The following is a 14729-nucleotide window of genomic DNA, read 5'->3' on the forward strand; positions in this document are numbered from 1 at the left end:
AAGGACAATTTCCTTTTTTTTTTAAGTTCTGCTTATGGAAAATATCCCCTGTTGGGGGTTTTTTTTGGTGGTTTCTTTTTCCTTCTTTTTATGTGAATTCAGGACCCAGCACTGCATTGTCTTCAGAGAGCAGCACACTGAGACCAGTGACTAACGGGTACCTTGACAAGAATCGTAGCCCATTCTTCAGCCACAATAGTATCTTACATCTCCAGCTGCTATAAATGCTTGGGTGGCTCTTCCCCAGGACTGGGTTCTGTATGGTTCCTCCCAGGAATGATATGAGAACAGACTTTCAGAGCAAATAGCTGACAGGTCTCCTTCACTGAGAGACTTAAGAAATCACTGCCTAGGTATCACTGACATCATGAGCTGTCAGACTCTTTGTAAGAGCCTAGATGACACACCCCTGAAATGCTGCTGTGACCAAATTCTGTCCTACTGCCAGCAAGTCCTCGGAGGTCTTGATTTTGGCCCTGCATAGAGATGCTCAGACAGAGCAGTGATGAATTCAGCTTATAAGGAGCTGTATGATTCCTTGGTCAAACACAATCAGCTATGAGTGGAAGTGAGAGACAGCAGATTGGTTAGTGGTCCTTCCTGAGTGCCAGGCTTTATGGACAGTACACCCTAATGTATCCAAGGGCTTTGGTAATACAAGAGTAAGCTTAGAAATAGAGCATTCGTGTCTTCCCACTGCATATGTTCATATCACATGCAGCTATACCCCTTTCAATAAAATCCCAAGATTTAGAGAGGCTGAATTGCTGTAGGCCTCCTGGGTTCATTCAGTCAGATGCATTTATCATTTAACCTTTTTAAGCAAATCTACCAGTTCCCAATCTTGGCTTCATTTTCTCATTGTTAGAACTGCTGAGCAGAAAGGTCAAATTGTGTGAAATACAACAAAGAGCAAAGGCCGTTTGATTGATTCTGCTTTTTTTTCTTGAGAAAGGGAACAGCCTGCAATTGGCAATGCAGTCCAGGATGGGTGGGGTGTGTAATCTTCCATAACTCTGCTGCAATCTCAGGTTAACAGGGAGGATGGAGTAGCTGCCTGCTCTCTGTGTTCATTGCCATTGCTTGCTGCAAGATTGTCTCTGTTCCAGAAGGAGCCTGTAACTCACCGACTGATCAAGAGAAATTAGGTAGGAGTGGCTGAAGTTCTTGAGCAAAATTATGAATTTTCCAGTATGACTGTGGCTTTCCAGAAATCCCGGGCACTGGAACAGCACACAGAGACCACCTTCCACTGTGTTTGCATCCAGGACTTCAGCCACTTTGGAAACATGTGTGACTGACCCATAAGCATGGCTCAGAGTTGCCACTAGGGTAATGCTGCACCTCCCCAGCCTCTGACTCTCCCACAGGAAATGACACCCATTCCCAATCAGGCTGAACAAAACAGTCCTGGCAATGGGTTGGTACCAGTAGCTGAACTGTTTTGAAAATCTAAACTAAAATTCCCAAAACAAAATGGTAACCACCAAGGCCTGGATCTTCAGCTGCACGGCTTTCTTCTAAGCTCATTGGCATACTTGAGAGGTTTCCCACTGATTTCAGTGAGTTTTGTGGAAGGAGTGGAGCTAAAACAAGGCATAAAGAGGTTGGGCTGAGGTCTTAACCTCATCCCATCCATTTAAAGCCTCATCAACTGCTATAGTCAGCTAGGGGAATGTGCCACTCCAGAGAGCAGATGAAATTGTATCTTTCCATTAGCTGTAGGTTGGCATGAGAACTACAGTTTAGGTCTTTCAGTTAAGTAAGTGCCTTACATTAGGCACTCCTCCTGTGTGATCTCGAGCAGTTCATTTTCTCTGTACCTCTTGGCAGCTCTGAGATAAGGCCAGTTAAATTTCCCTGTTTGTACCTCTTGGCAGCTCTAACATAGGGACAGTTTTATCTCCCCATGTATAAAAAAGTTGGAGGTCTTTGAAAAGAAAGCTTTATAGAAGTACAAGGAATTATTATACATACTTCAGCAAAGCAACCCACTGTCAAAGGAATCCTCACACGTGGACTTCTGTCTTCACCAGTCCCTCTCTTCTCTTCCAGTACAACCAGATTACCAACTGGCTGTCAGTTCTTGAGCATCCTAACCATTGTTCATTCATATTTATTTCAACTCCAACTAGTGTTCAGTCTAGAGGCTAAGAGCTTTCTCCAAAATTGCTTTCAAGTAGATACGCAAAGAAAGGCAGCTGGGCAGTGGGCCTATTTCCCTTCTAGCAGCTTTTGTTATGATTTTAGATGTGAAATCTGCTGATGGGGTGGAGGCTGAACTGATTTTCTGAACTGCCTTGTTCACTGATATGAAAACCTCCTCTCTTAAAATGAATCGGAACAAACCCTTATGACATTATCCCATGATCCAAAGAGTGACTTTGCATTTGGCCACAAGAAGAGAGGCTTTTTTTTTTTTTTTTTTAGCTACATGGAACTGGGAATGTTTCAGGCAGTGACTCTTTTTATTCAGCGAATGATACACAGTCATGACTGAAGGAACTTTTCATTTCCCTGTGAATTACCAGATCAAGCAGCCTTGTCTGATCCCTGTTCTAGCCTTTAAAGTTGGGATGCTTTTAATTTTTTTAATTCTCTGCCAAAATCTGTTTTTAAAGTTGTTATTGCAGTAGCTGCCAGATATGTCTAAGGGAATAAGTGAGTGGGATTGCACAGGAATAGACTGAATCTCCCAGATGAGGCTTCTAAAGCACTGTGCAATCCTTAGTGAGTTAAACCTCACAAATCCTTCCTGAGTTAGTGCTAAGTTCCTTTCACTGGTGGAAGGCAAAGAGAGATAGGCATGGCAAGGGGCAAAAGGCATCTGCAAAGAGGATTTTGCTCCTTGAAGAACAAAGGGAGTGAAGGTGTGTCGTGTAGACAGTGAGTTACCCAAGGTGATGTCATCACTAGGAGTCTTTCCATTGATCTGCTCAGTCATTACAAACATCATAATTAGAGCTTGCTGAATAACATTCATGAATAGTGTATCGGTATGTTCAGCACCTTACCTTCTGCTATCAGTTTTGAGTAACTTGATCATTGGTTCAGAGATTACAAAGTGGGAAGGAGCCAATGGCATCATTAGTCTGAGCTCCTGCATACCATAGGCTGCAGGATCACACTGAATTGCTTTTTTTAAATTCTTTTTTCTTCTTTTATTTTTACATATTGTTAGCAAATGGAGAAATCCACCAGAAGCCTTACATAAATTGGTTAATTACTCTCACTTCTAAAAAATCATGTGGGTTTTTTTTTTCCAGTCAGGATTTGTCCAATTTCAGTTCTCTGTCATTGTATTATTTATTTGTCTGCCAGTTTGTCCTAGTTTCAGCTGGGATAGAGTTAACTGTCTTCCTAGTAGCTGGTAGGGTGCTATGTTCTGAGTTCAGTATGTGAAGAATGTTGATAACACTGATGTTTCCAGTTGCTGCTAGTAGTGTTTAGACTAATGTCAAGGATTTTTCAGCTTCTCATGCCCAGCCAGCGAGAAAGCTGGAGGGGCACAAGAAGTTGGCACAGGACACAGCCAGGGCACCTGACCCAAACTGGCCAACAGGGTATTCCATACCATGTGACGTCCCATCTAGTATAGGAACTGGGGAGTGGGGGTGGGGAATTGCCGCTTGGGGACTAGCTGGGTGCCAGTCGGCGGGTGCTGAGCAATTACACTGTGCATCGTTTGTACATTCCAATCCTTTCATTATTGCTGTTGTCATTTTATTAGTGTTATCATTATCATTATTCGTTTCTTCTTTTCTGTTCTATTAAACTGTTCTTATCTCAACCCGTGGGTTTTGCTTCTTTTTTCCAATTTTTCTCCCCCATCCCACTGGGTGGGGGGGGAGTGAGTGAGCGGCTGCGTGGTGCTTAGTTGCTGGCTGAGGTTAAACCATGACACAGTTTCAACAGTGATCAAGTCAACCCTTCACCTGGTCTTTCTTTGTTCAGGCAGATTGAGCTCCTGGAGTCTTTCACTGTAAGACATGCTTTCTAGTCCTTTAATCAGCTTAGTATCTCTTCTCTGTACTTTTTCCAATGTGTTATCATCTTCTGGAATTATTCACAAATAACCTTTTCATTAGTCAAGCCGTTCTTCAGATGGTTGAATAATATTTGCCTGATGAAGTTACAGTAACCTTCCTATTGGTTGGTTATATTATTTGTGAGTTGTTAACATGAACAGCTGTACAGGTCTCTTCTCCTACAGCTCCAGTGGCCGTAGAAGACATTTTCATGTGTTGTTAGTCCTTCTTCTGGACAAGCCACTATGCCATCTGACATCAATCCCAGCTGAGCCACAGTGAGACACCAACATGCTAGCGTGTAAAAATGTTCCTGTGTCTCAGGATGGAAAGGGACATAAAAACCAGCCACTCTTGGGTTAGCTCAGCCTTTCTCCTTGTTTTCTGCAGATTGCCAGAATCCTTTGGTATGCAAGAAATTCTGAGAGAGAGTATTATTATACGTCAACAGTACTCCTGAACTGGGGAACTCCTGAAAGAAAGGCATGTTTATCACCCCAAGAAGCTTTTTAAGTGGCTGCTTCAACTGTTGCTAGTTACTGTATCTAGTGCTTCCTAACCTATCAATCCCAGAGATTTATGTTAATTACCAGGCTCCATGGTAAGTGATTGATATATTGGAGTATTTCTGAACAAACAGAAGGCTGGTGTGACTTCTGGGCAAAGATTCAACACCATAAAAGGCTATGCTCTCTTGAGAATGTCCTCACTCATTCTCATCTACATTTGAAAGAGCTAGATGCCCACAAGAAAACTGTGTATATACAACAATTAACGCACATTTTAGCTCAGCAGAGTATCAAGTCCCTTCTTAATTACACATTAACCTGACTCCCTTCTCCTCGGCTGCAATGTTTTGCCATCATTTGCTGCAGTGAAACAGGCTGTGGAACTTCCCCTGTAGCTTTTTGTTAAAAAGCCACTTGTTCAATTTCATGTTTTAGGCTTCAGCTGAACTCTCCTTTCTTGCCAGTGCATGTTTCCATTGAACACACAGCTTGGTGAAGAAATAGCCCCTTCCCGGTCCTGCAGCCTCCCCTGCCCCTACTTCAGCCAGATAGGCAGCTGTGGTTGTGTTTTCTCTTGATCTGTTGGAAGCCATTGAGGTAGTACAGCCTAAACTCTCTTCTGCTACATGACGCTCGAATCTCACCAACCTCTCCCCCTCCAAGTGAAAATCAGGGTGATGGGAAAGCTCACATCCTTGGCTTTCACTTTCTTTCTGCAGTTTTGGACCCCTGCAAGCAGCTCTCAGTGCCATCAGTATCGTAAAAAAAGAGCCTCTTTCTGCTACTTTCAGCTAGAAGTTCAGAAAGCCACAGCCACCTCCAGGCTTTGATCATGAGCCAGAGCCAAAGCCAACCTCCTTTGTTCCCCAGGCCTTTTTAGTTTTGCTTTGACAGACACAAATGCTCTACTCTGTGCTTTCCCTCTTCTCTCTGTTCCCCCTTTTCACCCCCCGTCCCACTCCCCAGACCTTGGCTGGGAGTCTGGAACCTTATAATCCCTGTGGGAGAAGGTGTGGATGAACTTCTGCTTCATAGGTCACCAAGACAATGCTGGACCAAGGGAAGTGGGCAGGCAGAGCCTAGGTGATTTGGCCCCAAATGTTAAGACAATGGGCTTTCCTGCCATTGTTTTCTGTCAGTCTGCCTCACTGCAGGAGGCAATGCATACTCTGTCCTGGTGGCTAAAAATGCCCAAGAGGGAAAGGGAAGGGCTATAGCAGACATCTGGGGCCAAAGAAGAAGCAATTTGTTAGCCACGTGTAGCCACAAATGGAGTTTTGAGGGAGGGGACTGCAAATAGCAAACTATTTCCAGATGTTCAAAGCCAATTGAAACATACCACTTACTGGACCTGAGCTTGGAGACTTGGTAGAGGTGGGGCAGATGGCACTGAAGACCCAGGGAAGATGAGCTTCCACACTCCCCAAGGATTTCTTGTAAAAGATGGTCCCTCCCTCACCTCTTCTGGCCTCTGGACTTCATGATTGGTGTCCTCAACTCTACTCTGCAGAAAGCTTTCATATAGCCAAAAGCTGAAGAGAGCAAGGCAGAGGGCATGTAGAATTTCCCCGGAAGCTCTGTGGGAATAGTCTTTCTTGTATTGCTTTGCAGAAGGAAAATTCATCAGAGCAGTGAAAGTACAGGCTTTTTAATGTGAAAATCTTGAGTCTGCCCATCCTCTGCCAGACCCTGCTTCATGTGATGCTGAGGAAGTAGGGTACATATTTAAATGTGTCCCCTAGTTTGGGGTGCTCCAGCTTCAAACGTAGTGGCCTGTGGTTAAGAGATGCTGAGCAACCTTCAGAATCATTAGTTTCAAAATATTGGATGGTCAGCACTTCTGGAGCTCTTCATGTCTCAGTTTCTTGGCCTCCGAGGAAACCTTGGAGTGATGACAGAGAGGATGGTGAGCCATTTGCCCTGGGTAGGGAAGGTAGAGAAGTACATGACTCATTGCCTTCCTACACTTCCCAAGGTAGTGCAAGTCACTGCTAGTGAGCTGTAAGCCCTCAGGAACTTTATGTGCTCTGGATCTGATGGAACTGAAGAAGACAGAATTGAGAGGCACATCTGAAGTACTGCCATGAATCTCCCTGTGTCTCAGAGCTTTTTCAGCTTGCTCACTTGAAAAACTGCCTGCACGGCTCATAGGCAAATGAAATAGAAGGAAAAGAGAAACCAAACTAATACCAAGGCAGGTAAATATTCTTTCATACTTCTTAAGTGCCACTGAGGGCAAACCATTGTCATTACAAAAACAGATGCTTTTTGACTAAATCCTTCCCTAACATTTGTGGTAGATCACTTTGGTCATTTATGTTCCAGTTCTTCCCTAAAGCTTTGCCACAGGGATTTGGGCACGAGTTCAAGTACCTGGCAACTGGAACCATGCCCCTACTAAGCCACCTAAAGACTGACATTCCAGGCCTCCCCTCATGGAGAAGAGCCTTGGTCCCCTAACTGAGCTTCAGCATCCTGAGTACAAAGCCTGTCAGATTACATTGTTAACAAGTGAGGAAATAAATTGGCTGTAATTATTCTATGAAGAGCTTAGATGGAATTTTACAGGAAAGAAGCTTTGTCTAGAGATTATAAGAGGAGTCTCTGAGCCAGGATTCCTTGGTTTTATTTCTGGTTCTGCCCCTCATTTGCTGAGTGGCCCTGAGTGAATGTTGTATCTTGTTTTCCCCCCATTTGTAAAAAGGGGTAATGATATCAAACTTCCCAGCGTAAGTGTTTCTAGGCTTAATTAATTAACATCAGTGAAGCAATCTGAGTTTTCAGTTGGAAGATGCCATAGTAACAATCAAAGAAATATTTCTAGCTGCTTTGGTATTTGGCATTCTCATTCTTTTTCATGTATAGGTGACAGCGCTCAATGAGAGAGAACAGAGATTTCAATCTACTAACTGGTGACTGGGCATTAAGGAAAACTGGTCTGTAACTGGGTAATAAAGTCACTGAAATTGCATTTCTTCTCAGGCTGTGAAGAACAGACAGACAGACACATGCTCAACTATTTGTTAGTCTAAAATTTTCAATTAATTGTTTTATGCAAACAAATCTTTTTGCAAATGATTCACTGTGACTTTTGAGTAGTTTCTACTCATGCAGAGTGATTGGCCAATCAACTCACATGGTATTGTGTCTGCTCCTTAAGTGGATAACGCTCAGGCTCCCAAATACCTTTCAAAACCATACAATCACAGAATTGCTCAGGTTGGAAGGGACTTCAGGAGGTCTCTAGTTTAACCTCCTGTTCAAAGAAGGACAAGGTCAGCTATAAGATGAGAACAGGTTGCTCAGGGCTTTTGACAGTTGAGTCCTGAAAACCTTCAAGGATGGTGACTGCACAATCACTTTGGGCAATACTTGACTGTCCTCATGGTGAAAATGCTTTTCCTTATAGGCAGCCTGAACATCTTTCATTTTAATTTATGTCTATTGTCTTTTGTCCTCTCACTGTGCACTACGGTGAAGAACCTGGCTCCATCTTCTTGATAACCTCCTTGTAGGAACTGTCAGGCTGTTGTTTGTCCCCTACAAAACCATCTCTTCTCCAGGCCAAACAAGCCCACTTCCCTCAGCCTCTCCTCACAGGGCTCTAGCCTTCAACCATCTTGGTGGTGTCTGCTGAACTTGCTCCAATATGTTAACATTTTTCTTGCATTGGGAGTCCAAAACTGGGTTCAGTACTCCAGTGCCATCTGAGTACCTAGGGAAGGGGGATAAACACAGCTGTCAACCTCCTGGCTGTGACCTTGTTAATACAGCCCAGGATGCCTTTGGCCACCTTTGCTGCCAAGGCACACTGCTGGCTCATGCCCAGCTTGCCCTCTGCCTGGATCCCCAGATCCTTTTCTGGAGAGCTGCTCCCCTGCCCATCAGTCCTAGCCTGTACAGCTGCAGGGGCTCTTCCTTCCCAAGTGCAGAACTTTGCATTTGCTTGCTGAATTTCATAAGGTTCCTATCAGGCTATTCCTCCAGCCTGTCCACAGCCGTCTGAATGGCAGCCCTGCACTCAAGCATACCGACTGTCCCCTGCTACTTTGATGTCTCCAAACTTGATGAGCAAGCACTCCATTGCCTCATCCAGACAACTGCAAGATGTTCAAACAGGACAGGCCCCAGCATAGATCCCTGCAGTACCCCACTTGTTACCAGCCTTGGGGTAGAGTACGACATATATCCACTCCTCTCCAAGCCTAACCATCTAAACCATTTTTTACCTTCTGCTAGTCCACCCATCCAGACCCTAACATCCTAACTTGAATACAAGAATATTGTGGTAGACAGTGTCAAGTCTTGCTAAAGTCATGGTAAATGCCTGCCAAGAAATCATGTGTGAATGTCGTGGTTTAACCCCAGCCAGCAACTAAGCACCACGCAGCCGTTCACTCACTCCCCCCCCACCCAGTGGGATGGGGGAGAAAAATCGGAAAAAAGAAGCAAAACCCACGGGTTGAGATAAGAACAGTTTAATAGAACAGAAAAGAAGAAACGAATAATGATAATGATAACACTAATAAAATGACAACAGCAATAATGAAAGGATTGGAATGTACAAATGATGCGCAGTGCAATTGCTCACCACCCGCCGACTGGCATCCAGCTAGTCCCCAAGCGGCAATTCCCTGCCCCCACTTCCCAGTTCCTATACTAGATGGGACGTCACATGGTATGGAATACCCTGTTGGCCAGTTTGGGTCAGGTGCTCTGGCTGTGTCCTGTGCCAAATTCTTGTGCCCCTCCAGCTTTCTCGCTGGCTGGGCATGAGAAGCTGAAAAATCCTTGACATTAGTCTAAACACTACTAGCAGCAACTGAAAACATCAGTGTTATCAACATTCTTCACATACTGAACTCAAAACATAGCACCCTACCAGCTACTAGGAAGACAGTTAACTCTATCCCAGCTGAAACTAGGACAGTGAATAATAGCTACATATATTACATTTACCTGTATGTGTGTGTATGTGCATGCACTTTTTGAAAACAGACTTGTGAACTACTGTGTAGTCACAGTCTGAAAGCCAGTCAGAATGGTAGTGAATTGAATTTGTGTCCTAGAGTTCAATTTCTTGAACATGTGCTCTGTTGTTTTGCACTTTATGGTTTTCCATTTTACATTTGACCAGGATTTTTTAAAGCAACTATCTTTGTCCTTACATCCAACCCCAGTCATGAGTCAAATAGGTGTCTGCATTTGAATGATGGAGCTACTTGTAGCCATGAGTCATTCTCCAAAGTTTTTCCTTCCCCTAACTTCAAAAGGAATTCTAATCTTTTTAACCTCTGCTTTTGCCAGTAATGTCAAACATATGGTCTAAAGGAGATCTGGACCACCAATAAAATCATGGGAAGCTCATAGACTGAAAGAATGGATGTGAATGAGACACTCCAGGAGAACAGGACTGGCTCCATGCCTGGCCTGTGTAGGCTTGTCAACATAAGCAGCATGGATCTCAGGCACTATCCTCTCTGCGTATATCTAGGCTTTAAACTTAAATCAGACCTCCAGCTTCAATCATCACATCCTTGCTACTGATGTTCAGCTCTGTCCTGTGCCTGTTGTCTCATATCCTGTTGTCTGGAGACATAGCGCAGAGAGACGTTTTCCCCAGCAATTGGGACATAGAAGCTGTATGTGCTCCTCATCATCTCTTCTCTAGCAACATTATTTTTTTTTTAATGAAGTTAAGAATATGCTCTGAGAGCTTCTGGGTGCAGAGTGAGGAGGAAGGGGAGATGTGTGGCCATTTTTTAACTGGGTTGGGTAGCTCACTCCCTCTCAAAGCCTTAAGCCATTGAGGGAGGATGGTGCCTAAGTGAGCTGCTCTGCTGCAAAACAGGAGCCATCCTCCGCAGTACCTCAGTGGGTGCTACTGAAATCGGGTGCAGCCATACTCAAGACTGTTGTTCATAATGGACAACATGGTACCACCCATGCAATGCTGAGGTATGTACCAACCTCTACCAAGCTGGAGAGAGGAGACATTCTTAACCTCTGGTCCCTCATCTGTTGGAGATGTCCCATCCAGGTACTGACTGGCTAAAAAAGTTATACACAAAGGCTGGTGGCAGAGCAGCCAGGACTGGTGCTAGAAGTCAGGCCTCGTCCCTCTTTACAGTACACAGATTTCCAAATCCCATGTTTGGGCAATTCATCTAGCTTCCCCTCCTTGGACAATGTCAGGTATGTAATGACACCTGGGCAGATAACTTAGGGGAAATTGTGTTTTTCAGACTGGCCTGTCAACTCATGCCTGAAGCCCCATGTTGGGCAGTGTGCTGGAGATGCACTTGTCCAGGAGTCAAGCAGCACTACAGCAATGAAATAAAGTAAGTGAAAATTACCGTATGTGAAAAATGCAGAGGTTGGTATTGGTGTCTGACACAGCCAGTGCAGCTTGGGTGAGTGGATGGCTGGATGTTATTCCTAGCTGATCTCCCACCCAAAATACACCAAGGACCTTTGTAAATGTGCAGCTACCTCCCCCCGACAATACTCAGGTGAATGTCGTGGTAATTATTATTTCCATTTGCCAAGAGATGCAGTAACTAGCCGAAGGCAGTTCATTGGGCTGCGGGAAAGCCCAGTCTTGTGACTCCTGGGCCCCTGATTTTTCTGTGCAGTTAAAGACAAAAATCCTTCCTTTACCAATTCCGTGACACAGCACTCGGTGACAATCAGGCAATTGCCTGAATGGTTTAATGAGCCCTCTAAAGACCTGGACAGAATGGTTGAACTTAAGTGTTGGATTTTCCCACCTTGTCTTCTGGAAGACAGAAAATCAAATCTCTTGTAATGATCTTAGCTGTGAATGTAGGTACTGCAGCCTGTTTTTTTATGCCAGGGTTATTTACCAAAATTGGGTCCTGTTGGAGTGGGAAGGGAGGAGATCTCATTGTGCAGCCTTCCTACCCATGCAGGAATGTGTTTGCATGATGTAGTCACTGTCTTGAACCAGCTAATCCTCCTTCCCTTCCAGGATGGCGTCCGCACTGCTAGGTCTCAGTGTCAGAGACACTGTTTTGCCAACAGCTGACAAAGTTTCCTTGCGTTCGCGGAAAGGTCCTGCTCTTTACATCCTGGAGACTGCAAATGCTGTCCTTGCTACTGCTGTGAACTTAACATTGTGTACATCTTGGATCTGGTGCAGTGACACTCAGGAAGTCCTGGGAAGCCACAGGTGCTTATGACATGCTGTAGATACCAGCAGGTTTTGCCCAAGATGTGTGGCCCACAGCAGGAGTAAGAAGAGCCCCCTTTGCCCTGGCTGTCTGCAGAGTGTCTGCAACCTACAGCCCAGCCGGTGTTGGCATGGTCACACTGTCCGCCCTGGGCCCACGAATTCTGATCACTTCAGTGAAAATAATTTGATGCAATCAGCGGAGACATGGGGTTTGCAGCTACCACACTCACCCGCACAGATACACACACTCTTGCAACCATCTTCTTTGTGCCATGGTTTTGGTAAGTGAGCAGACAACAGTGGCGTGTCAGCCAGTGGGGATGGTTACAAACGTGGCTTTCTCCAGCTCTGCTTAACAAGACCTCCTCCTGCTGCTTGGAACAATGTGTTGTTACCACAACACAACATCTAGTTAAGGATAGAAAGCCAAGCAGAATCCACTCAAACTTCAAAACTACCCCCTTCCCTTCACCAACAGATTTTTCTGGTCAGGTTCAAATTATTTGCCAATTAGTGCTGGAAAAAGCCCTTGCTCTGGTTTGGCCTGTATTTCTTTGCTGCCCCAAATCAAAAGAAGGTATTTCTGGGAAGCAGACCTCAGGGGGTGCAAGAAAATTACATTGGCCTATAGTAAAATTAAGGCTAGCTTCTTTGAGAGTTGGGCCGCGATGGTAGTTATTTCATACTACTCCACTGCCGCTCCGCTTCCTGGGCTGATGTGTCCAGGCTGCATGCTGTAATTTCAGTTTCTGGTGAACTGAGAGCAAAATCCCAGAAGCCACAGGCAGCATTACCTAGCCTCAGTGGGCAGGCTGGCTGGGTCACCTCTGCGCATCTCAGCCCATAGGTGAGGTACACTGGGAGGGCAGTAAGATAGGTACTTGGTGCTTGTGCTTGCTCTTACTGTTGCTCTTGCGGGACTCTGCTACATGTTTGCAAGGGAGCCAGGTAGTGTATGGGTGTTGTACAGAACTTCAGTCTCCCAGTCTGTCGAGCTTGAAAGTTTTTCCAGCTTTCAATTTTGTCTAGAGTTTCTCTCTTAAGACTCCCCCCTTCTTCAAACAGAGCCTCAACTCTGGCTGGGTCCCAGAGACAGATACCAAATGGTGCTTTTTTCCCTTTCTTTTGCTCTTTCTTCCTTCTTGTGAAGCTGGCAGACTCTCCAAACACACATCCAACCAACGCACAGTGCATTCGAAAACAGGCCATCTGGCTGAGCACTCCTTGAGAATGAGAAGACAAGAAAAACAACCCTCTTGGAGCTGGCAGCTGAAAGGCAGGCAGCCCGTACGTGGACTTGATCTTGTGGTGCAATCCAAGAGCCATCCAATCCAAGGGCATTGCAAAAAAGCTCTTTCTTAATGAGCAGAATACGGCTGTCTCCAGAAGTGGCTCCAAGTCAACAATTTGAGTGGGATGCTGTAACTCTCCTCGCTGCACATGTGCTCATTAATTAAAGCCACTTTGGAAGATGCCCCCGACACCCCCGCTGGGGCTGCCAGCCTACCCTCCCCGAAATCCTACTTGCTGCTTTGCAGCCCCCTGCAGAGCCCCAGGGGAAGGACAGGGCCATCAGCATCCAGCTCTTAACCGCAAAACGGACCCGTTGCGTCAGCGGTGAACAGCTGCACAGGGAGTAGAGTACTGGAAGGAAGTTGCACACCATTTGCTTTGCTGTCATTTTTCTCCCCTCTGAGTTTGGTAACAGCCAGAGTGCTCCAGGGATAAAACCACTCTGGGCAGGTCAGCAAGCGACAGCGATGGAAGGGAGCTGAGGAACCCAACATTGCAATTCTTAGCTATTTCTTCTGATGATTAAGGACTGGGTTCAAAAAATCAGGGTGGCTGAGGTGAATGTAGAGCCATTAGTAGCCAAATCCCTCAACAGTACAACAGGGAGCACTCAGTGCAACTAGTAGGAGATGAGTTTAAAAGAGATTAAAGAAATTACATCACATTAGGTAGAGAACTTCTGGAAGTTGCTGGCCCAGAAGGCTGCAGAGGCAGACAGCATCAGTGGGCTCAACATGGAATTAGACAAATTTGCAGACAACAGGTCTGTAAATGGACACTAAAGGGAACAGGCAAGATGTACAGTCTAACATCCCGATCCAACAAAGGTGAATGGTGAGGAAACACAAGGGAGAGGGAAATGTCCAGGCCTGTCTGCTCTCCCTGGATAGTCTCTCACCTTGCCCCAGTTGGGAGCAGAGTGCTGGGTGAGGAGGACCACTACTCTGGCCCAGAAGGGCCCTTCTTCAGTTTTTATTGTAGGATTCAGTCCCTGTGCCAGCCTGACTGGAAGGTCATATGAACAGATTGTTGCCTCTTTAAATTGCCAAAAGAAAGCTAGAATCTGATTTTTCTCAGAAAGCTGGATTTGTGGGCCGTTTCCACAAATGTTAACAGTCACAAGCCCTGACTTAATCTGTTTGGTCTCCCAGTCGTTACATTTCACACAGTGACTGGGTGATTCATTTGACCCTTTATCTTCTTACTTGGGATCTCCTTGTTTCTGCATCTGCCCCTTTAGTACTGATGGGAGCAAGGACAGCTCAGCCTTTGGCAGATCATACAGCTACATCTCAGCTATGGGTGTCCAATGGCTAGTTTACAGCTCTGCATCTCCGGATGGCTATTCCTCAGGTTTCTGCTGTGGCTTCTTGCACAGTTGTATTTCCCAGGTGATGGACTAAAGTTTTTGATCTTTTGACTTTATTAATGGCAGAGTTCTGTAAGTGAAAAATTGCTTACTTCTCTTGAAAAATTATGACAGAGGACAGACAGCACCTATGCAGGTCTTTAGTAGCTCTGTGTTTCTTGCCACTGAGTTATCAGAGACATTCAGTTTCTCTTCCTTTTATCAACATGCAATTTAGTTGTCCCTAACTGACAAAGGTAAGGTCTAAAACTGAGATTTTTGCATCACCATCTTTTTAAACCCACCACTTTATAAGCTTTAACAATGGCAGGGAGATGTTCCTATTCTGAAAACAA

The sequence above is a fragment of the Aquila chrysaetos genome, chromosome 13, assembly GCF_900496995.4.
Source record: "Aquila chrysaetos chrysaetos chromosome 13, bAquChr1.4, whole genome shotgun sequence".
NCBI lineage: Eukaryota > Metazoa > Chordata > Aves > Accipitriformes > Accipitridae > Aquila > Aquila chrysaetos.